Source organism: Chrysochloris asiatica, unplaced genomic scaffold (genome assembly GCF_000296735.1).
Source record: "Chrysochloris asiatica unplaced genomic scaffold, ChrAsi1.0 scaffold00179, whole genome shotgun sequence".
Taxonomy (NCBI): domain Eukaryota; kingdom Metazoa; phylum Chordata; class Mammalia; order Afrosoricida; family Chrysochloridae; genus Chrysochloris; species Chrysochloris asiatica.
In genome coordinates this window covers 4,508,283-4,520,484 of record NW_006408697.1, presented here as the reverse complement: position 1 = coordinate 4,520,484, position 12,202 = coordinate 4,508,283, and the positions used below count along the sequence as shown (strand labels likewise).

General features: G+C 36.9%; 1 pseudogene; it reads left to right on the top strand.

Moving 5' to 3' along the window:
• LOC102826566 overlaps positions 1 to 12,202 on the top strand; it is a 79,343-nt pseudogene that overhangs the window by 46,176 nt on the left and 20,965 nt on the right.

The window sequence follows — 12,202 nt, the reverse complement described above, 5'->3', positions numbered from 1 at the left end:
AAGAAGTGACTGGCTTACAAGCTTTCAAGAGGGAACCTAGATCCAAAGGGCATGGAGGAAGGAAGAGTCTCCAGTGACTAGTATTCAGCCTGTCCAGGAAAGGCTGATGAAATGAAATGCAGATGGGTCTCTTGTGATTCAATAGGGAATAATTGTTATCAGGACTGATTATGAGGCTTGGAAATGTAAAGGTGGACATTTTATAGGATGGAGGGGAGCGATTAACTTTTCAGTCTAGGAGCAGAGGGCCCTGGGACCATGAATAGAGAAGAACCGAGAGTGGCACCCTACCCAAGGAAGCAGTGAGGCCTGAGATAGAGGCAGAGAAGATAACTTGAAGAGACAGTGTGGCTGGGGACTTGAGATCCAGAGAAGGAAAGGGTCTATGTGCTGAGGACCGTGGAGGGAGGGGGAAAGGGTTGCAGGGTATTCCCTTTGGTTGGGTGATGATGCATGGACGGGATGGTAATATGGCAATGAAACGATGTATGATAGAATGAATGTAAAACTAATGTTCTCCCATGTAAATTATCACACAATTCACAATACAACATTTATTTAAAATTGTTTTTTTCTTTAACTTCTTCTAGTCAAGTTCTGGTTATCAAGCCATCGAGGCTAGGTCAAATGGGTACTATCTCCAAGTTTGGTCATTCTTGTGTGCCTCCCCTCACTTCCTATCAGCTGTACACTTTAGTCTCAGCTCTAGCCCTCTGTGGCTATGTCCTCTGACAAATAAGTTTTGATAACTGCTTCTAAAAGCTAAAATACATGTGATTCTCTTTTGTGTTAAATGGAAATTAGAAGGAACATGGTAGATATTTAGGACAAATAGGAAAGATGGGTCAAAGAATTAATGCTAATTATTTTGCTAAAACTTAATTATTCTTCTGTGTCTTCAGTTTGATAAGCATTCTACAGAGATGGTGGAGTTTATAAAGATGCAGAAGCATCTGAAAGACCAAGAAGAACTCATTAGCAGTTTGCAAGTGCAGCTCAACCAGACCCAGGCAGAGCAAGCTGCACAGATAATGAGTGGAAGTGTAGGATAATGAATCATGGAAGCTCAATGATTTGTCAATTGAGTTCAGGGTGATGCTGCCACATATGTCAGTCTCTGGTTTTGTCTGTTCTTGTTGATTCTCAGTCCACACAACTCCCTTTAGGATGTCTTACATAGCAGGGTTGGCTCTGACAAAAATCCATTTGCTTCTGTTTACCATGGAATGTTTTGGTTACACCATTGTATTTGATTGACAGTTTTTCTGGGTAGAAGATTTTTGTTTGGTAGTTGTTGTTGTTTTTTTGTTTTTCCCTTCAGGGTTTTATATATGTCTCCCCATTGCCTTCTTGTCTGCATGATTTATGTTGAGAGATCAAGCTTAATCTAATTTTCTTGCCTTTGTATGTTACACTTCTCTTTTCTCTAGCTGCTTTCAAGATCCTGTCCTTATCTTTGATTTTGGAGAGCTTGATTATTGTAGGTCTTGGTGATTTTCTTTTAGGTCTATTCTTCCTGGGGTTCGTTGTACAGTTTACTTTCAGGTCTAGCTCTCTGTGGCTATATCCTCTGACAAATAAGTTTTGACAACTTATTTGTAATTATAAAATATGTGTAATTCTCTTTTGTGTTAAATGGAAATTAAAAGGAATGTGGTAGATATTTAGGACAAATAGAAAAGATGGGTCAAAGAATTAATGCTAATTATTTTGTTAAAAATTATTCTTCTGTGTCTTCAGTTTGATAAGCATTGTGCAGAGATGGTGGAGTTTATAAAGATACAACAGCATCTGAAATACAAAGAAGAACTCATTAGCAGTTTGCTAGTGCAGCTCAACCAGACCCAGGCGGAGCAAGCTGCACAGGTAATGAGTGGAAGTGTAATGAATGAATCATGGATAATGAATCATGGAAGCCCAATGAATTATTATAAAAGAAATAATTTTAGATAACACTTTAAAAACCTTAGTGAATATTAGTTTAGTAGCTAAAATATTGCAGTAGAAATTGGGAGGAAGGTGTATTTGGTAAGTAGGTATGTTGCTAGGGCTCATCATCTAACTACTAGGAAACCTCACAAAGTGTTATTTACTTTGAAGAATTTACCATAGCCTAATTGCTGGCTTTTTTCTGGTTGTACAGGCCCAGAAACTTGATTTTATTCGCATACAGGTTCAGGCTCATAGGAATAGACCCAAACTAACTAAACTTCAAAAAGACTGTGATAGATAAACCAAATGCATTTTTAAATGAAAATTAGAATTACAAATGGTTTAGTCCATTCTTGCCAGAGATTTAGACAGGCTCTTCCTAGTTCAGTCATGTTGGCAAAACAAAACCAAAACAGACCTAGCTTGTGAAATGTGAATATAGAAGAATGATAACCAGAATGGGAAAAATTTATCAGTGTGCTAGAAATTTATCTTCATCTTAGTAAACCAAGTTGTGTGCATTGAGTGACAACCATATCTCTTGACTAACTAAGTTGGAAACAGTGGAAATTGAAATAAATTGATAAATTGTGAAATGGTAGAGAATTTTTATTGTTTTTAGGGTGTGTGTATGTGTGTGTGCTTATTTGAGTGTGCTATAATTTAGAACCCTGTAAGTCACTGTAGCTGAAAATAGCTGTCTGGGGGAGGTGGTGTGAGTTTGGAAGCATAGCAAGCTTTCTGGTAAAAGCAACTCTTTGAAAATAAGATTAGAATAGTATATTTGTATTTCTGGTTGCTGATAATCTTGAATATAAGTTACATTCATATGAATTTTAACTTAAAGGATATGTGAACATCATTGAAAAATTGTGAGCATGAATGTGATTTGAAAAGAAGTGGTCTATATGGCCCTTGACCACACCGTAAGCCTGGAAAATAACTCATGGCACAGTTTTAAGCCAAGCAGTAGATAACTATATAGGAGGGAACAACAGCACTGGTGAGATATGCTCACCATTAAATGGTCCATCATTCAAAATCAAAAGGGTTCAACATTTAAGTAAGGAAAAAATTGAAAAGGGTTGGGTAGGTGGGTGGAAGGGAAATGGGGAACAGAAAGGAAGTGGGATAACTGCTTTTATGTGGAGGGGATTGCAGTTATTGAGATGAAACTGTATAATTTGTTGAATGTAACACTGATAATTTTGTCTGTAAACCTTCACTCAATTCACAATAAAAAGTTTAAAAAAAGAAAAGTCAACTAGGACTTAGCGGACATCTAATTTCATTTTCTGTGTTTAACATTCTAGTCTCTTTAGTTTAGAATTTCAAAACATACATACTACTTATATCTTTATTTAAAGCATTTCTCATAACCATGTAAGTATAATTTTTAACTGAATTTTATATTTAGGCTGGCTTTTTGATTTGAGAATAGCCTTCTCTCATGTTTGGAAGTTACTGTCAAGTCTATTTATCTCTCAACTAACATTCTCATCCTTGACATTCAAAAAAAAATTTTTTTTTTCTTAAAGCTACTGTTTGTCAATTATTAGAGTCTGTCTTTGAAGATTTGTTTGTGCAGTATTCAGGGAGTGTAACTTGTATAGTTTCTCCGGTGTGTGTCCTCAGTTGAGTTCCATGCAGCAGGTGGTCCGAGAGAAAGATGCCCGCTTTGAAACACAGGTTCGTCTTCATGAAGATGAGCTTCTTCAGTTAGTAACCCAGGCAGATGTGGAAACACAAATGCAACAGGTGTGTTGCTAAAACTTAGTAGAATGATTATCATTTTTGACTAACTTTTAACTAAATCATCATAGTCACTTTTCCATTGGTCTCCTCTTGGTCTTAGCATACTCCTAAATTGGCTTCTTTTTGGTGTCCTTGCCTTCCTGATGCATATTATCCTTGTTTTGCCTTTTACCCCTCTAGTCAGGTTGTTGGCACTGAAAAAGCAGAGTTTAATTGGAGAATGTATGTGGTAGTTAGAAATTGGTTTCTCTTTAGTTTGCTGAACACAGCTAAACTTCAGTCAATGAAGCCAGTTTTAAATTTTCAAAAAATTAAAGATGAAATGATTTTAAAACATGAATTCTTTCATTAAATCTTTTATCAATTCTTACTTTCCTGAAAAAATGTATTGAGTATATTTTTTAAATTGGCTTAATTATTTTTGAGTTTAGTATCTACTAAGTCCAAGGTATTTGTTTTTATTTAATGTGTAGTGCAATATAGTGCCCAAAGGCACTCTTGCTGGTTGATCCATTGAATTGTTTTTGAGAGAAAACTTCTTTTAAATTCTAACTAGTCATTCAGCTTACCACATTAACTAATACACCTGCTCCTCACTTATGGATTATCTTGGACCCAACACTTATTAAATTTATACTTGCATGTATGACAATAGTACAAAATCTACTATGTGACTGTTTGGTGCATTAATGACCTACATCTGACAGTACCAAGCACCAAGGTTCAAAGAGAGAATAATGCTGGCTCGGATGGTTAAGGTTCTATGTCCCCTTGGCTGGGCCAGGATTCTCAGTGGTTTGGCAGTTATGTAATGTTGTAATGATATTATTTGGCACTGACATAATGATAAAGTCATCCTCCATTTTGTGACCTGACATAGTAATCTGTTTTGTTATCATACCAGTTTTCCCATAAATCGCCTCATCTTTGGAACCTCCTAACCATGTCCATAAGTAAGGAATAGAATAATAATTCTTCAGTAGAATATTAATTGTATATGTGCATCATTAATTTAGGAGCCCTAGTAGCACAGTGGTTAAAGTACTTGGATTCCAACGGAATGGTTGGCAGTTCAAACCCACCAGTTGCTCCTGAGGAGAAGAGAAATACGTGGCAGTCTGCTTCTATAAAGGCAACTTTGGAAACCCTATGGGGTAGTTCTACTCTGTCCAACAGGGTCATTAGGAAGTGGAATTGGATCAATGGCCATGGGTTTTGGATCATTAGTTTATTTATTCAACAAATATTTATCAAGTGCCTACCTTGTGCTTGACAAAAGGAGAAGGTAAGTACTTTTTGGCTGCAGAAAATGTTATTTTTGGTGAATGAGATACACATGTACCTAAGTTTTGTATGTATAGAACACTAATTGTTTAATTTTGAAAGTTAAATATGTCACGTTTCTGTTCTATAAAAGCTCCCTAACTCATGGACTTGCTTGTGTCTGACTTTGGTTGTTGTCAGTGCTCTGGACATTTTTTGGTGTGGTGGTATGGGGCAAATGGCATGCTGCTGTCTCACTCTGAAATTTGTCCTCTGCAACATCCAAAAATCTTAAATATATAAATCTATATGATATTTCAAAAGGTAAGGTGCTAACAGTGCCTGTTGCTAGTACATTATATCTAAAACATTTTCTTGTCAGAATTTGAGGGTGCTGCAGAGGAAGCTTGCAGAGCATGAAGAAGCCCTGACTGGTCGTGCTCAAGTAGTGGACTTGCTGCAACAAGAGCTGAATACTGCTGAACAATGCAACCAGGTATTACCGAATGAATTTTAATTCTTGGGAAGAAGGACCCCTGGTGGCACAGTGGTTTGAACCTACTGGCCATTCCATGGGAGGAAGAGGTGGCAGTCTGTTTCTATAAAGCTGATTGACTTAGAAACCCTATGACACAGTTGTGCTTCGTCCTTTAGGGTCATTATGAGTTGGGATCGACTCAGTGGTAATGGGTTTGATTTGGCTTGGCCATGAGAATATTCACTGCTACTTTAGTTTTCTAGACATCAGGTATAAAACCCTAATAAAAGCTTTCAGAGAATATATGATATTTATTATTTAAAATATCTTTTGATTAAGTGATAATGCTACAATAGTGAATAAAAGAGATATAGTTTATTCCTGCATGGAATTTACATTTCACATTTTTTATTGCTACTATTTTCTGTTGTGAACTTTAGGTCTAGGGTCCTAGTGTCTTTAAAGGAAATTTCATATTTCCCTTGTTTCTAAAGATGATCAAGGGTGTTGATATTCTAATATCTTAAGCTGAGGTATCCTATTTTCTGACTATAACCTATCTTGCATTCCCTTTCTCAGATGGTCCTGACTTTGATTCTCATTGAGATCTCTTGCTCTTCCACTTTGTTCTCCTAGCATATTAGTTATTGTCTGGTCTCTCTCTTTTCCCTGTCTTGGTTATTTAGTCTACTGTCTTTACCAACTCTTGGATTTCATATTCCCTGTCCTTCTGTCACATCCAGGTAGCCACAACGTGATGATGCAAAATTGGTGTTACAGTCCACATTCTTTGCTTGTTTTACTGAGGGCTTACTGCTGTTGGAGAAATCCAATCATTTTCTATCTTAGCATCAAAAATCAGTTGCCATTAGTTGATTCTGACTCATGGTGACTTCATTTGTCAGAGTAGAACTGTGCTCCATAGGCACCTCTGGGTGGGCTTGAAATTTCAGCCCTTTGGTTAGCAGTTGAATGTGTTAACCACTTGCACCACCCAGAGTTTATGAACGTACTTGCTATTGAGTTGATTTTTGACACATTGCAAATTAGTACAGCCTTGGGAACCCTAGCAAGCAGTTCTACTCTACACACAAAGGATCAGATTGCTATGCTTTGGAATGGACTTGAGAGCAACAACAACAATAGTACTATGACAACTCACAACACTATCTTATAGGCATGATTTTGATTCCCATCCCACAGATCAACTCAGACAGACAGAAGATAAAGAACTTGCTCAAGTGGATTCAGTAGGTGTCAGATTTTTCAACGGTAAAATAGTAGTAATAGTATTTACATCATGGACCTGTCATGAGGATCACATGAGATAGTATTTCTTAGTAATGTTTGGCACATAGAAAGAGCACATTGTAATAGCTAGTATTTCTATGAGTAATGATTTCTGTGAAACCACTCTGGAGACAGTCATGAAACACTTCTGAATTGTCTATAGGTATATTCTAGTTCTTACTTTACTGGATCAGTCCGTTTCCTTACTGAACCTATTTGTAACTGTTGATCACTCATTCCTTGAAGGTTTTTATTCCCTTGACTGCTAGAGCATTACATTCTCTTAGGTTTTCTTCTTATCTCTTTGGAGCTTTTTGGGGGGATGTCTATTTTTCTTTCTACCCATTAAACAATGTTTCTTCATATGCCAGCTTCAACTCATATTATTCTCACTCTCTATATCCTCATCTTCTCTCATGGGAACTATGAGACTCTGGTGTCACTGTAAGATGGGACTTCAAAAAGTTTGCAGAAAAAATCCATTAATGTTTAATTCCATTTTTTCCATAAATGTTTTGAAGCCCTCTTGTATGTTGATGGCCTCCTAAATCTGTATCTCCTTAGTTCTGTTGATAGATACTCAGTTTTCTGAATACTCCTCAAGTACATCGAACTCACCAAATAAAAAACAAAACTCATTTTATTCCTTAAAATTGATTCCTTTTATTTTATTTCCTCTGTGTTAGTGGAACATTTACTTAAAATAATAAAACTTGTTAGGCTTTCTTATATTCTCCTATTTTTTCCCTTCAACCTCCTTTTCCCCTAGTTGAACTACTTTCCAAATTTTGGTGATTTTACCTTTTAAATGTTAATTGAATCTATCTTCTCTTCATTGCCATCAGTACCATAATTCTGACTTAGGAACAACCTGGCAGGTTTCTCTTATTCTCTTACTGTGTTATTCCCACCTGATTCCTGGTGTGGCACTGTGGGTTAATGCTCCAGACTGCAGAGCCGTTTTAACTGCAAGGTCAGTGGTTCAAGCTCACCACTTGCTTCTTGGAAACCCTGTACAGACAGGCTCACTGTGAGTCAGAATCCATTCAGTGGCACTTAGCCACCACCACCACCACCACAACAACAACAACAAATATACATCTTTTTCTGGTGTGGTGCTTTAGGATAAGCACTGAACTTGGAACCACAAAGTCAGTGGTTCAATACTTCAAACCCACCAGCTGCTTCTTGGAAATCCTATATAGAGTCGCTATGAGTCAGAACCAACTTGACAGCACTTAACAACAACAAGAACATACGGCAATCAAAGGAGCCCTGGGTTAAGCACTGAACTGCTAATCTCAACTCGATGGTACACACAGAAACAACAACAATACATCACTCACGGTGATGTGTGTAAAAGTCCTGTATGACCATGACTCCTCATTACTTAAAAGAACAAATGTCAAATATCTTAGCAATATACTCTATATAATCTTTATTATTTGACTTCTCATTATTTCGTCAGCCTCTTCTCTTTCTTACTCTGTTCTTTGCTTAAGGAGCCTTAGTAGTACAGTGGGTAAGTGCTGAGCTGCTAACTGAAAGGTTGGTGGTTCAAACCCATAAGCTGCTCCACAGACTGCTTCTGTAAAGGCTTACATCCTTGAACCCTTGTAAGGTAGCTTTGTTCTTTCCTACGTAGTTGCTATGAGTTGGAATTCGACTTGACAGCAATGGATTTGGTTTTCATTTTATGTGTTTGTTGGCCTGTCTCTTTGCCCATAGCGTACTTTTTCTTGTCTATAAACTTGGCCAGCTTGTCATCATTTAAGTCTCAGCAATTCTTCTTTTAGGAGAGCTTCTTAACAAATTTCTTTTCGTTGATCCAGTTAATACCATGTAAGTACTTCTAGGCTAGTGCCTACCATTTGCAGTATAATGATGTGTTTAAGTGTACTTTCCCACTGAACTCAGCTCCTTGATATCAAGGACTAGATTAATTCATTAACTCAGTGTTTATTGAGTAACACTATATATGCCTTATGCTATCCTAGGTGCTGGAAAATAATGGGGACTAAGTAGACACAGTCCCTGTCCTTATGGAATTCATTTTCTAATAGGACGGGCAGAAATGAAAAGGAAATGGCAAATAAATATTTATGTACAAACCATCAAAAGTCCTTACAAGCAAAAATAGAGCACTCAGCTGCTAAAAGAAAAGTCTGTGATTCAAATCCTTTATTTGCTCCACAAGAGAAAAGACCTGGTGATCTACTCCCATAAAGATTACAGCTTAGGAAACTGGGGCAGTTTTACTGTTCTATTGGGTTACTATGAGTCAGAATCCACTTGACAGCACACAAGCAACAGCAGCAACAACATGCAACTGGATGTTTGATTCTGAGTGTTTCGCCCAATGTTTCACCTAGAAGACACTATTGGCTATGTTTATTGAAATGAAATAATGAATTTATGATTCATGAGACTTCATCTTTTTTCTTAGGTTCTCTTTCAGCAGCTAGAGCAGCTGGAATCTGAACACAGTACTTTAAAGAAGACTCTGGAAACAGAAAGACAAGAGTCCAAGATTCTTGTGGAAAAGATGGGACTTGAAGTGGCAGAGAGAAAATTATCCTACCATATCCAACAGGATGAAATGCATAATCTTTTAGAAGAGCTTGAGCAAGCAGGCCAAGCTCAGGCTGAACAGGAGTCACAATGCAGAGCCTTGGAGCAAAAATACAACACAGAAATGGGAGAGAAGACTGCTCTCATATTGAGTCTTCAGAAGACGGAACAAGAATTGCAGTCTTCCTGTGATGCCCTAAAGGATCAAAATGCAAAGCTCTTCCAAGAGAAGAGTGAACAATCAGTTAAGTCAGCCCTGGCAATTCAACATCTGGAAGGTCAGTATTTGTCTTTCAAACCTACATCTATAGCACCTAAGTGCTATATTCATATTTTCAGGGATTTTGTTTATGACTTTATCGTTTTTCTCAAACCAACTGAATCAAAAGAAAGATTAAGAAGAGCATCTTCCCACTTTGTTGCATTTGTTTTGCCTCTGACTCAAGTTGAAATCTGACTTGATACTGGGATTATTATTACAGTACTAGAGAGTACTGATAGTGATGTGATAGATATTACATAGAATGCTGTGTGACACTTCACTCTGGCATGAAAGGTTCAGTGACAGACATGAATAGTATAATTTGATTTTGTTTGTAGAGAACTCAGGCCAGATCTAGATACTTAGGTTGGGAGACCTGAATTATTACTTGGAGCTATCCTTAAATCTGTAGTCCTCATGAGGCACTGTAGGACAATCACTGGACTGCTAACCACAAGGTCAGAGCTTCATACCTACTAGGTGCTTCTTGTAAACCCTATACAGGGTCGCTATGAGTCAGAATTGACTCGGATGACAATTAACAACAACAACAACAACAATCGTCCTTTGATCTAAAGATGGATCTGAATGCTTTTTGTATAGGAGAGAATTTCTTTTTAAAGAAAACTTTTATTATTTAAAAAGATTTAAAGAAAACTTATTTAATTGTGTTACCATAAAAGCAATACTTACCTCTAACAAGTTAAACATTTTACAAGTTTGCAAATTAAAAAATGAAACTTTCTCATTACTGCCATTCCATCTCAAAACTCTTTTTCATCAAATGATAACCTTATTAATAAATTGATACATATTTAAAGGAAATATTTAAAAATAATTAAGTTAGAGATTTATATTGAAGAAGTCAACATAAATCAGAAAGTCTTGAGGGGCATTACACAGGAACAGTGTGTTGAGCACACTGTTCACTTAACAACTGGACCATGTTCATTTCAAAACTCTACAATGGCATTTTGGAGAAATCTGTAAAACTTAAATGGAGAGTGAGGAAAGGAAAACAAAAATGACAAACTCATATTCAGGGGAGAAAGGAAAAATGACTAAAAAAAAAAATGTCTTGGCCTATTTTATTGTACTTTTGAAAGAAGTGGGTTACTGAGGTGCCCTTTGGTCCAGGAGTAGTTTATTGAGGTACCCTTTGGTGCTTGACAGCATTTAAATTGTTGAAATAAAAATATCATTGCATGATAATTTTTCAGTAAGGTAATTGGACCTAGAGTAAATAATGTGGGCTGTATCCCTAGAAGGTGATAACTCACTGAGTTTCAGACTAGGAACAGAGATCATTTAACTTTATTTTGTTTTTGTCAGATCAACTTCATGAAAAATCCAAAGAAATTAGCCAAATTTTAACTCAGTCAACCATGCAAAAACATGAAAGAACATCTCAGACTATTGTCCCGGATGTTTGTAATGAAGGCATACAGGTAATCTAATGTGAACTTCTTATGGATCTCATCTGTTTGTCTTTGCTCTATCTGTACTTGGATTTTCTAGTGAGGATTTATTCCAGAAAGCAGTATAAGTCTTCTGTTTTTCTTGCTTGATAAATAGTTTTTTGGATGAAATTCCGTTTGGAAATAACTATGGAGTACTTTAATGTAGTGTTTCAGCACTTAATAATGAGAAAATAGATTGAAGGGACTTCAAAAAGTTCATGAAAAAATGGAATGAAAAGTAATGGATTGTTCCACTAACTTTCTGAAATCCCCTTGTAGATAAGCACCATGATCTTGGGAACATTTCTTATTTTAAATGCTTTAGAGGTAGATTATTACTTTTAATACAATTTGTCAGTTCAGAAGACAGTTTTGTTTTTGGTAGACTCAGAATTGATCAGGCTTAGTTTACACAATTCCATCTAACTAGCCTCATAAATTTGTTAAAGAAATCATAGTGCTCCCATATATTAATTAGCAGTAAAAAATTTGATTGCCCAAGTGTCAGTTTTGCTCTCAAAATTTTCTGTGGGAAATTAAATTATAATCTCTCAAAGGCTTCTTTAGTGAGTATGAATTTAAAAACAAGGGAAGATAATTTGATGATCTTAATTGGCTGGTGTCAATCTAGGATACTGGGGTACATTCATCTTCATTATGAGTATGTTGTTGTTGTTGTTGTCAGGTGCCATCGAGTCAGAACCAACTCATAGCGACCCCATGCACAGCAAAATGAAACAATGTCCGATCCTGGGCCAACCTCACTACCTCTGTCACACTTGACGCCATCAGTGATGCCACCTGACTGATCCATCTCATTGGGGGTCTTCCTCTTTTTCTCCGACCCTCCATCTTACCCAACATGACATCCTTCTCCAGTGACTGTTCTATCCTGACAATATGTCCAAAGTCTGAGAGACGAAGCTTAGCTATCCTGGTCTCCAAGGAGCACTCTGGCTGCACTTCTTCCAAAATAGATCTATTGGTTCTTTTGAAAGTCCATGGCACTTTTAGTATTCTCCTCCAACACCACAACTCAAAGGCATCAATTATTCTACAGTCTTCCTTATTCACTGTCCAGCTTTCACATCCACATGAGGTTATTGAAAATACCATGGCTTGGGTCAGGCGCACCTTAGTCCTCAAGCTGACATCTTTTTTCTTCAACACTTTAAAAAGTTCCTGTGCAGC